Below are 11115 nucleotides of genomic sequence, written 5' to 3'. Positions count from 1 at the left end.
CCCTGTGAAATGAGTACCCCTGTCACTCTCGATGATTTTAGGGATACCGTCCCTGCATACAAATTCCTGAACTATTTTCTTGGCAGTAAATGCAGCAGTATTAGTGGCCGCTGCGAGGCCTCAACCCAATTAGAAAATACATCTGTGCACACTAATACATACTTAAGGTTCCTGCAGGGTGGTAATTGGATGAAATCAATTTGTATCACCTGGAAAGGTCCATCAGTTGGTGGAATGTGGGACGGTTCGGTAGGGATCGCTTTCCCTATGTTCTTCCTCAAGCAGGTCGGACAGGACATTGCTATCTTTTCTGCTTGTGAAGAAAAACCTGGTGCACACCAGTATGCTCTCACCAACTTGCACATACCTTGTTTTCCCAGATGAGTCAGACTGTGTGCTACCTCAGCCAGGCTGGGGTAATATGTCTTGGGGGCTACTGGTTTACCTTGTCCGTCCCTCCAGAGCCCGGAGGACTCTTGCCCACATCCCTTGGACTACCAAATGGATTTTTCCTGAATTGAACACATATTTTGCATCTCAATTAATTTCAGCATATCAATTGTTTGGAAAGACATAATTTTTTCAGTTGGAGAAAACATTTTTAACCCTGCTGCCCATTTTGCAGCTTCATCGGCTCTGTTGTTGCCCAGTGACACCGGATCATCCTCACATGTATGGGCTTTGCATTTAATTACTGACACCGCTTTGGGCAGTTGGATTGCTTCTAAAAGATGTTTTATGTGTTGGGAATGTGCAACTGGTGTGCCTGCTGCTGTCATAAAATTTCTCAGACGCCATAGAGCCCCGAAATCGTGCACCACGAACACTTACCTCGAGTCAGTGTAAATGTTAGCAGATTTGCCTGCTGCCAGTTCACACGCTCTAGTTAGTGCTACTAACTCTGCCACCTGGGCTGAGTGAGGAGGAGCAAGAGGCTTAGCTTCTATGATGTCTGTGTCATTTACAACAGCATAACCTGTACATAATTCACCTGTGTCTGTTTGTCTATGACAACTCCCATCCGTGTAAAAAGTCACATCTACATTCTCTAAAGGTGTGTCGTGTATGTCAGGTCTAGCAGTAAAGGTCTGATTCAGATATTCCATGCAATCGTGTGTATCATTATGTCTGCTGAACTCACCTCCCGCCAGAATCTCGTCTCCTTCCACCCTTTGTACATCATGTTGTACATATGGTAAATACGTTGCTGGATTCAGCGTGCTGCAACGTTTAACAGTGATGTTTGCGGGTGCGTTTAGAGCTAGTTCCCATTTGGTAAACCTAGCCGAAGAGACGTGTCTGGTTTGAGCTGAGTTCAACAGAGTAGATACAGCATGGAGAGTGTAGACAAATCATATCATGACCCAGTACTACGTCCTCACTTTTACTCACCAATAGAGCGGTAGCTGCTACACTTCTCAAACAAGTGGGGAGTGATCTTGCTACAGTGTCCAATTGGGCACTGTAGTATGCTATGGGCCTACTGGCATCACCATGTTTTTGTGTAAGGACACCTGCAGCATAACCATCGGCTTCCGTACAATACAAATCAAAAGGTTTTTCATAATCAGGTATTCCCAATGCAGGAGCTTTTGTCAGACTATCCTTAAGATTAAGAAAAGCCTGCTCTGTTTCCTCTGTGTGTATGACACGATCGGGCTTTGAGGAAGAGACTAATTCCTGTAAAGGCAAGGCCAAAATAGAAAAACCTGGGATCCACATTCTACAGTATCCACACATTCCCAAGAAGGTACGAATTTGCTGTTGATTCTGCGGCAGTGTCATGTTTTGTATGGGCAGGATTCTATCATTTGTTAGATGTCGTAACCCCTGGGTTAGGCAGTGTCCCAAATATTTTACTCTGGATTGGCACGGCTGTAGTTTGTCCTTAGCCACCTTGTGTCCTGTATGCGAGAGATGAAGTAACAAAAGTTTAGTATCATTCAAACATGACATAAATGAGTCAGAACATAGCAATAAATCATCCACATATTGAATTAGAACAGATCCATTGGCAGGTTGGAAAGATTGTAAACAGTCATGCAATGCCTGGGAGAAGATACTGGGGCTGTCTATGAAACCTTGGGGTAACCGTGTCCATGTATATAGTTACTGACAGTCAGGGTGGAGAGGCACAGAGAAGAAAGCAGAACAGAGGTCAATGACAGTGAAATGGGTTGCATTTGTTGGGATCTGCATCAGGATGACAGCTGGATTTGACACTACAGGGAATTGGCTCTCTACTACCTTATTAACACCTCTAAGATCTTCTTCACTGGAAAGATGGGACTGTTGGCTACACTAGCTGTACGAACTAAAATTCCCTCTTGCAATAATCGCTCAATTATTGGAAAACCCCCTAATTCTAGTGGGTACTGGGGAATTTTTGGAGCTTGCCTACCGCTTTTTAAATTTACCATTACAGGGCTTACGTTTGCCATTAATCCAGTGTCCTGTCCATCCATAGTCCAAAGGGAATCTGGAATTTGGGACAACATTTCATCTACCTGAGATGGATTTTCATTTAAACTTGTAGAGTGATACATTATCCTTTGAGGAGTGTCCAATATATCCCGCACCTCGTGTGCAACTCTCTCTGGGATATCTAAAAATACACCATCAGGGGTGCAATATATAACACATCCCATCTTACATAACAAGTCTCTATCCAGCAGGTTAGTAGGAGCCGCAGCAGCCAGACGGAAACAATGCCTGGTATGCAACGGCCCAATAGTAACCTCCGTGGACTTTGTTAAAGGATAATGTTCCACTTTACCTGTTACACCCATTGTTGGTACTGTCTCGTTGGTCACCTGTAAATTAACGGGAGATTTCATCACTGACCTGGTCGCCCCTGTGTCTACAAGAAAAGAATATTCAGTACCAGCTACATCAACCATCATGACCGGTTCTTCCCTAGTACTTCCCGTTAAGCTGACTATCTGTAGACTACAAGTATGACCTGACCCCTAGCATTGGCTACCATTCTCCAATAAAGCATTTATGGCCACAATTGGAGCTGGTGCTTGATGAACATTTGCTGGTCTCTGTGCATATCCCTTATGGGGATATCCAGGTCTTCCCTGATTTGGGGTTCCTACTCTTTTTACTGTACAGTTTCTACTTAAGTGTCCTGTTTGCTTCCAATTAAAACATGTCCGTGAATCGGGTAATATGTGTTGTTGTGAGGTTTGAGCAGAGGGTAAAGGTGGTGGATATGAGTAAGGATAGGGAGGGTAAGGATATTGTGGGGGATATGAGTATGGGACCTGTGGTTGTATTGGGTTAGTGGAATAGAGCTGTGTTTGTTGTTGCGTGGGGTTAGTGAGGGCATATAACTGTTCAGATGTAAGTGTGTGTGCAAGTGCAAGTGTGTCGGTTGGCTGTGATGTTACCGTCATTCCCTCCAGACAGCCATTAGTTTTTTGCTCTGGGTCTCTCTCTTTTTTGAGATGTTTTTATCATGTTCTATGGCAGATTCTATGAGGGTATCTATTGTGAGGCCCCTCCAGCCAGGCTGTGAGGTCTGAATCCGAGTCTTTAAATTTTCTTTCAGACCGTCCATTAGTACCGTGACTATCATTCCCCTGTGGTGAGTGCTATCTTTAATATCTTCTATCCCAGTGTACTGGGTGATAGCCTGCAGAGCCCGATCACAATAATCTTCTGCAGTTTCACTCTCTTTTTGCTTAATGGTGAAAATTTTATTCCAGTTAACTACTACTGGAAAATATATACCCAATTGAGTTACAATGCGGGAAATGTTACCTTGGTTTACTTGGTTTGTTAAGGGAACGTCACCATCCAATACACAATCCGTGATAAATTTTGTAACATCGGTATTGCGTGGCAGACAGGCCCTTAACACCACACGCCAATCTTTATTAGCGGGCTCATGTGAACTACCCAAATTTCTCAAAAATCTTTGACATTTGGCTAGTTCCTTTTGGGGATCGGGGAAATCATTTATGATGGAATTTAGTTCTGCTCTTGTCCAAGGACAATGCATTACCACTTCCCTCGTGGGCACTATACCGTTCACATCTGCATTTCCATTCGGAACGGTTATTGTCTGAATGGGATGCAGACCGGCAGCACTGCTACCTTTGACCTGGTTACCTGGCTGGTGCTACATATGGTATGAACAACTTCCTCTACGGGTGCAGAGGGTGTTAGCACTTCCCTTGCTGTTACCGATGCAGATGGCGGCACCACCCGTGATTGTGGTGATGCAGCATCTATCATTTGCACAGCATGGGAAATGGCAGACATTACAATAGGCTCATCACCCACATTATAAACATTTTCTTTATGGTTGCTTAAGAGAGGGTACAAATTGCTTGTTACATTTTTATGGGTATTTTTGGTAACTGTACTTGCACCTCCATCCACATAAGGTGGGGGAAGTGAGCGTGAACTGCTGGCAATACTCTCCACAACGCTACCTTGCCGCACATGTGCACCATTTTGCGGCTCGCCCGTATTGCAATTTAGCATTGCGGATGTATTCTCTAGCAATGCGTTCGCGACACAAGTTTGCGTCGCTTGCATATTTTTAAGCCATGCATCCCCTTCATGCTGCCACAATTTTAAACATTCATAATATTTAACCTTTGTCTCTAGGGAACGCATCAGACTGATGTGATCCCGGACATTATCTAATACATCTTTATCAAAACTACCAATTCTGGGAAACGGTCTAACACTCTTCATCGTCATTTTAAACTATACATCACAATACCTTATTGCATAAGTACCGTACTTAGTATGCATAATATGACGAGCCGATCTGATCGGCGCCTCCATTAGCAGCAAATCATTGTCTAACATCTCTACTGTTTGCACGGCTCCCATTCTGAGACAAAATCCTATGCTTTTCAATAAAGATTTAAACTGGTGAAAAACAATCAAGATACTTTCACTTACCTGTGGACGATTTAAGTCGGCGGCGCCCACACACCTGGATAAGATTTGAAAAAGGCAACTTCCACACCCGGATAAGATTTAGTAAGGCAACTTCCACACCTATGGAAGCTTGTATGTCGGCTACTTCCACGCACCTCTCTACAACAAAGACAACACGTACACCTGCTACTGTGTATAGAACGGTAAAGCTACTTACCGAGCAGCTAGACTAACCCTTGCACCTAGCCCTTAAGGATCATACGATACCCTTAACTGTAGGGAGCAAGTTACCCCTACCAACACATACTCACTGTTACACACTTTTTCCTGTGCAGAAAAATACACATTAACCCAGATATTGATAACAATTGAAAAATGTAAACCTCAACAGCTTTATTTAAACATGTGGCAGCACAACCGGAAGTATTTATATGCTATTGTGCGACCAGTCACATACTCAATAATGCGACTACCACACAACCGTATGACAACCTCTTTTAGCTGCGTACGCAAAAGTGCGTCTTTGCTGTGCGCAAAACTGCGACTCAGCCGCGTACTCAATATGCGGCACCCCTTTAAATGTTAGGTTCTATCAACAAAGGAAAACAAACTTTTTCCTCTCTTGTCCCTGGATTGTAGTCAGCTTCCTTGGCTCACACGGAAATGGATAGCGATCTTTCAGCACAAAGCTGTTGCAGGTAAACCCTGCATGTGGCCACTCCACCCTTTGCTGAGATATCGAGAGCCGTATGTACCGTGTGAGTAGGTAAGTGACTTCACTACGAGCCCCCAACTAACGATACTGGATCAGAACCTCTATATACCCCTGCCTATACCTTCTAATATCCTACCTATAAACCTCTAAGGATGACGCTAATTTGCGTACGCAGTCATACAGTAAATAAAGACTTCAGACCTGGAATCTGTGGTTCCAAAGCACAAGTATTATTCAAGTAAAAGTACAGTCAGTTACACGCTATTGATCCAGACACAATTTGGCGCAAAGGAATTATACAGACCCAAGTACAGTATACATACGCAGTGCTTCCGGACCAGATGTTAGGCATCAGCAAGAAACCCCTTGTCTATCAGCATTCAGCACGAAGACTAAAAACCCAGCATTTGAGCACACATATTTATACCCCCCAGGAATAGACAAAACAATAGAGACATTTGTTGCTGATGTCATTGGTTCCCAAGGGGGATACATCTGTTACAGAGCGTTTAACAGGCTAATTCAAATAGACCCAGCCTAGCCTCTAACAACTGGGGGTCTCTAGATTCCCGCCTCATGCAACATCCTAACAGTTATTCATATCATTTACATTTTGTTGCTTGAAGTCTCTGCGGTCCATAAGTCGAGAATGCATGATGCGATCTCCACACCGATAATACCGGAATTCTGTTGAAAGAGTACGCATCAGTACAAAACCAAACACGGCTTACTTAGCATGTATAAAACCTTAGTTACCAAATAATCTTTATTTCACAGCATTTATACTAAGCGAACAAACTTAAATCTTATACCTTAAAGCTTATGGAACCTTGTATGTGAATATGTAATGTGTGAGTATACGGGGTTTGATATAAAGACGCTAGTTAACTGGGGACAGATGCGTGCGCATTTAGCTACTAAACAGCGTTTTCATATAGGATCTTATGCATTCGCTAATATGCGACTAGTTAACAGTGCAATTGTGCGTATTACTGTGTATATGAGAAATGATGAAAGATGCAATAGCATGATGCTAATTGTAATATCGCCATATGTACTTAAATGTGAGTTTATCTAAAAATGGCGCTTGGGTGGCCATTCGCAAAATGGCGTCTTGCGATCTCATTTCCAAGATGGCGTCTTGCGGCCAGTCGCAAGATGGCGTCGCCGCGATTCAATTTTAAACTGATCTTGTCTCAGCCAATAATCCAGCTTCGACAGTATGTATGTATGTATGTATGCTGTGTGTTCATGTGTGTGCTGTGGGTAAATATGCTTACATGTGTATGTGTGCATGCTTGTGTATATATATATATATATATATATATAAATAAAATGTATGGAAACCCCCCCTTAAAATTCCTGCGTTTGCCCCTGCTTAAGCCGCCTTGCCCCATATCAGCTACACCCCCTGCACCCTCCGTAGTTAGGCGGACTCAGAAGCACCATTTAGTGGCCGGCACCCCTAGGTAGTTGCCTACGTTTGCCTAGTGGTAGCGCCAGCCCTGCTCTCTCCTGCCCCTGGAGCCTCCATAGGCTTATATTAGGTTACACTATCTGAAGATGGTGTAAACTACTGGGGCTAAACTCCGAAAAGCTTAACTTTTTGGAGTTTAGTACATAGGGGTCAGATCGTAGACCCCATTGATAATAATGGGGACAGGGAACAGCGATCTGCAGTAATAGCATTTTGCCAGATTTTCTGTGAAATCTCCTGCATTGTGCTTTTAGGGGCTGATGCAGCAGTGCACGCAAGTGCAATGCTGCATACAGATCCCCGATTATCAGGAATCTGCACGTACGTAGTACCCATTCTGCGAGTGTGCAGAATAGGTCCTGCATAATTGCATGCATCCCCTGTGATGCCTCTGCTTGATTGACAGGCTTTTAAGGGGCGGGGTTGGACGGTGTACGCCCCGTTTTCCGGGAGTGTTAATGCAAGGGACTACGTTGACGGACAAATTTTCTTGGCCTCGCAAACCACCCAGCCTGAGTAAGCTGAGGCTTACTCAGGTGGCCCAGCGCTGTCCAACATTGTGACCATCAACCACTGATGGTCGCGATGGTGATCCCAGCCTGCGACCTCGGTCACAGAGCTGGGATCGCAAATGCAGCACGGGGTGTCATACACCTTTGCATATTTGCATGGACGGAATTGCAAAGCTGCCTGCGTGCAGCTTTGCTATTCTGACCGTTGCTGAATCACCTCCTTAGTACATAGGAACAATACATAAAATTATGCAGAAACTGCAGTTTTTGCATAATTGTATGTAAAAAATAGTTTGATACATAGACCCTTATGTAACTATTTTGTGACCAGAAACATCATTTTCAATGTTCTGAGAAGGACAATGAGCACATTTCCTTATACAGTATGTGACTAGCTGCTTTAAATAAACCACGCAATTCCCTACAATGCTTCTGCCTATTTGCTTGTGTTTACACTTTGGATTCAAATACATTGGGCACTGTAGCTGAGGAGCTCTTGGTGACTTTCCTTACATCTAAGTCCTGCTATATAGATGCATCTTGACAGCAAACTGTATCAACAAGAGCAGTCAGCGATACAGTAAACCATGAAGGTAAAGTACCTTGTCTGACATGAATATATATAGGAAATGTAGTGGTGTTGCCCATAGCAACCAACCTGATGATTGCTTTCATTTTCATTTCCCCTGGCTGCTAAAGTGGTGCAGCTACGCCCCCAAGGTGATGTGTCCAATGAAGACACAGCATGCTTTATTTACGATGCGGTGACTTTTGGAAGCCGTTGGAGATGAAAGTGTAAAACAGTACACAGTGGCACAGTTAGCGTAAAGACTGTGGGCTAAATTTACTAAGATTCGGGTTTGGTAGAAATGTCAATCACGGGTGTGTTTGGCCATTTTTTACCACTAGCAAACTCGGGTGAGAAATCATGAAATTGTCTGCAGAACTCGGGTGAAAATACAAATAGAAATAAGTACACTATCGGCCAAACTCGCAGATACTTTCCATAGACAGGAATACAACTCGGGAATGTACTCAGTATCGTGATTATAATCACTGGTGTAATTTTAGCAAACTAGGTCATAAATAGAAGTTTAAAATAGACTACCTCCTGAGCTGCATGTTTAGCAGAAACATACACAGATCAGTGAGATCAATGTATGTTTCTGCCTGTAAATAAACAAAAAAGGGTTAAATGTGAAAAAAAAATGATGTGGGGTTCCCCTCCAAAAGCATAACCAGCCCAGGGCTCCTGAGCCACTCCTGATTCTAAAAATATGGCGGACAAAATGTGTTGGGGTCCTCCGTATTTTATGAACCAACACTAGGCTCTGTAAGCTGGTCCTGGTTTTAAAAATATGGGGAAAAAATGGTGTGGGGGGTCCCCATATTTTTAAAACCAGCACCTGGCTTAAACCAGCCAAAGTATAATGTCGCAGCCAGGGGACCATTTCACCAAGTCACTCCGGCCAAAGCATTAACACCCCAAACTAGTCAGGTCAAGCCGGGAATCTCAGGAGAGGTGGGGACCCTCCCAATAAAGGGGTCCACCCCCTCCTGGGGGCCTAGGCCTGGGCTAAAGTCCGGGGCTCTTCCCTGCACCCCTGGCTGGTGGGTGCAGGGTTAATAGTGATAAGAATAGATGTGTACTATTGTTTTTTACAATATGATAGGTTTATACGACACAGTTTTCCTTTAGCTCCAGCATTTTGGTTACAGCAACACCCACAAATGTCTCCACAACACAGCCACCAAAATAACTCAACTATACAGAGTGGATATAATTATCTTGACTTTAAGATATCTATTCAATTAAATGTGAGGTCCTACGTAGCCTAATACAATGATTCTCTGAAGCAATAAGAACATTCAAAGAGATGCAAGTTTTTGTCAATCTTGTGTTCTAATGTACGCATGAAATGTTTGCTTGTGTTCCATAATAACTGTAAATGCACATAGTTCCGATAAAACTTGGCTTATTTGGATCATTTGATTTAGGGGTGATGTGTGGGGTAAATGCCTGCAATCAGCAGCAGCTCCTACCCTCTTGGATGAGGGGGGCTGCTGCTGCCCGGTCTGCACTACAGTCTGTTAATCGCAGTCCGGACTGGCAGTCCTAGGGGGAGAAAACACCTTCCCCTTGAATTGCTTGTCGTGTGTGTGATTGGCAGGTAGAGTTCCCAATGGAAAGCCACTGCCAGTGAAGCCAGTGCACGGACTCACTGGGTCACTGTGGGTGGCGGATTTTACTGGGAAGGGGGAGGGAGGTGTTCAAAAATTTGTCACTGCCTGCAAGGTATCATTGGAACGGAGTTGGAACTTTGGCAGTTGAACTGTTTATCGCCCCCACGTTGTGCTGACTAATTTGTAGAGGTGTGAGCTAAAATAAACCATGCTTTATGTACTGTAATTGCATGACATTTAAAAATTTGGTGCAATTACAGTACTCACCTCTCTGGGGCGGTGGTGCCGGCCCTGGAGAAGTGAGTGAGAGGGCTGGGGGCAGCCCAGCTGCTGAAGGAGTGCTGCTGACTTCCCCCCAGCCTATCACATAGGGGCGTGGTCTATGGTCTAATTACCATAGAACATGCCCCCTTTTAGTCACACACGGCTTCGCGTGAGGGGGGCATCGAAGTCACTCTCCGCACAGGGCACGGCAACATAGCAACCATTCAGCTCCTACCTATTATTTTATAGACTGTACTTGATAAATGCTACTTCAAAGCTGATTGGTTGCTATGGGCAACTTAGCCACTGGTCCACTTCTCCATGCTTTTCACTGCTTGATAAATAGACCTCTTAATTTGTAACCTACCCTTTCATTTAATATTTACACAATTATCATATACCACTCCTGAGACTCAACTTGCTATACATCCAAATTCAGTGATCTCTAATGTACTGTATTATCCTACAAGATGTATTCTAGCTCGCAGACAGGAGATGCCACATAACCAAGCCCCTGAAAGCTTTATTAAAGCTTAGGATACATGTGTATGTAGATTATGTGAGTCATTTCAGACAGATTGATGATCTTATACTCCTCTTCTGAAGCCATGTGTCTGTTCAGATGACTGTATATTAGGGGGTGTGGCACAGGGGGGTAGCCTTGTCAATGAGAAGGGTTTCATTTAGGCTGGTGGGTGTAGCCTGGCTAAGCACAGCTGGAATGATGGACATGTCTCTGGGCTGAGCATCTGGAAAGGGGCAGGCTCTGGGTGCAGGACTCATTGGCTGGGGCTAGGGGCGCCCGCTGCCTACAATAAAGTGAATGGCAGAAGTGAATGGGAGCCAGTCGCCTGGAATCTCTTCTGCTCTCTTTGCATGTGAGCAGTTTAGCAAGGACCAGGGCGCCCGGGAAACCAGGGAAGGACTTAACTATTACAGCAGCTAGCAAGTCTATTATATCCAGCTCAGGACACACTGATCTCCCGCAAGGATTAGCCCAAGAACCCTCTCAGCATCACTGTAAGTGCAATTATTTCCTTATTATACCGGCAGACTAG

The 11115-nt window shown here is 44.2% G+C and overlaps 1 protein-coding gene across 1 annotated transcript in view; it reads left to right on the top strand.

The window, feature by feature from the left end:
• Positions 1 to 10906: 10906 nt before the first annotated feature.
• The window catches only part of PITX3 (paired like homeodomain 3), a 90995-nt gene continuing 90786 nt past the window's right edge, over positions 10907 to 11115 (top strand). The window contains exon 1 of the mRNA XM_088473532.1: positions 10907 to 11077. The gene's annotated coding sequence lies outside the window, so the exon portion shown is untranslated. The remainder of the gene's footprint in view (positions 11078 to 11115) is intronic.

The sequence above is a fragment of the Taudactylus pleione genome, unplaced genomic scaffold (assembly GCF_031769625.1).
Source record: "Taudactylus pleione unplaced genomic scaffold, aTauple2 ptg000016l, whole genome shotgun sequence".
NCBI lineage: Eukaryota > Metazoa > Chordata > Amphibia > Anura > Myobatrachidae > Taudactylus > Taudactylus pleione.
This window is presented reverse-complemented; position numbering and strand designations above follow the sequence as displayed.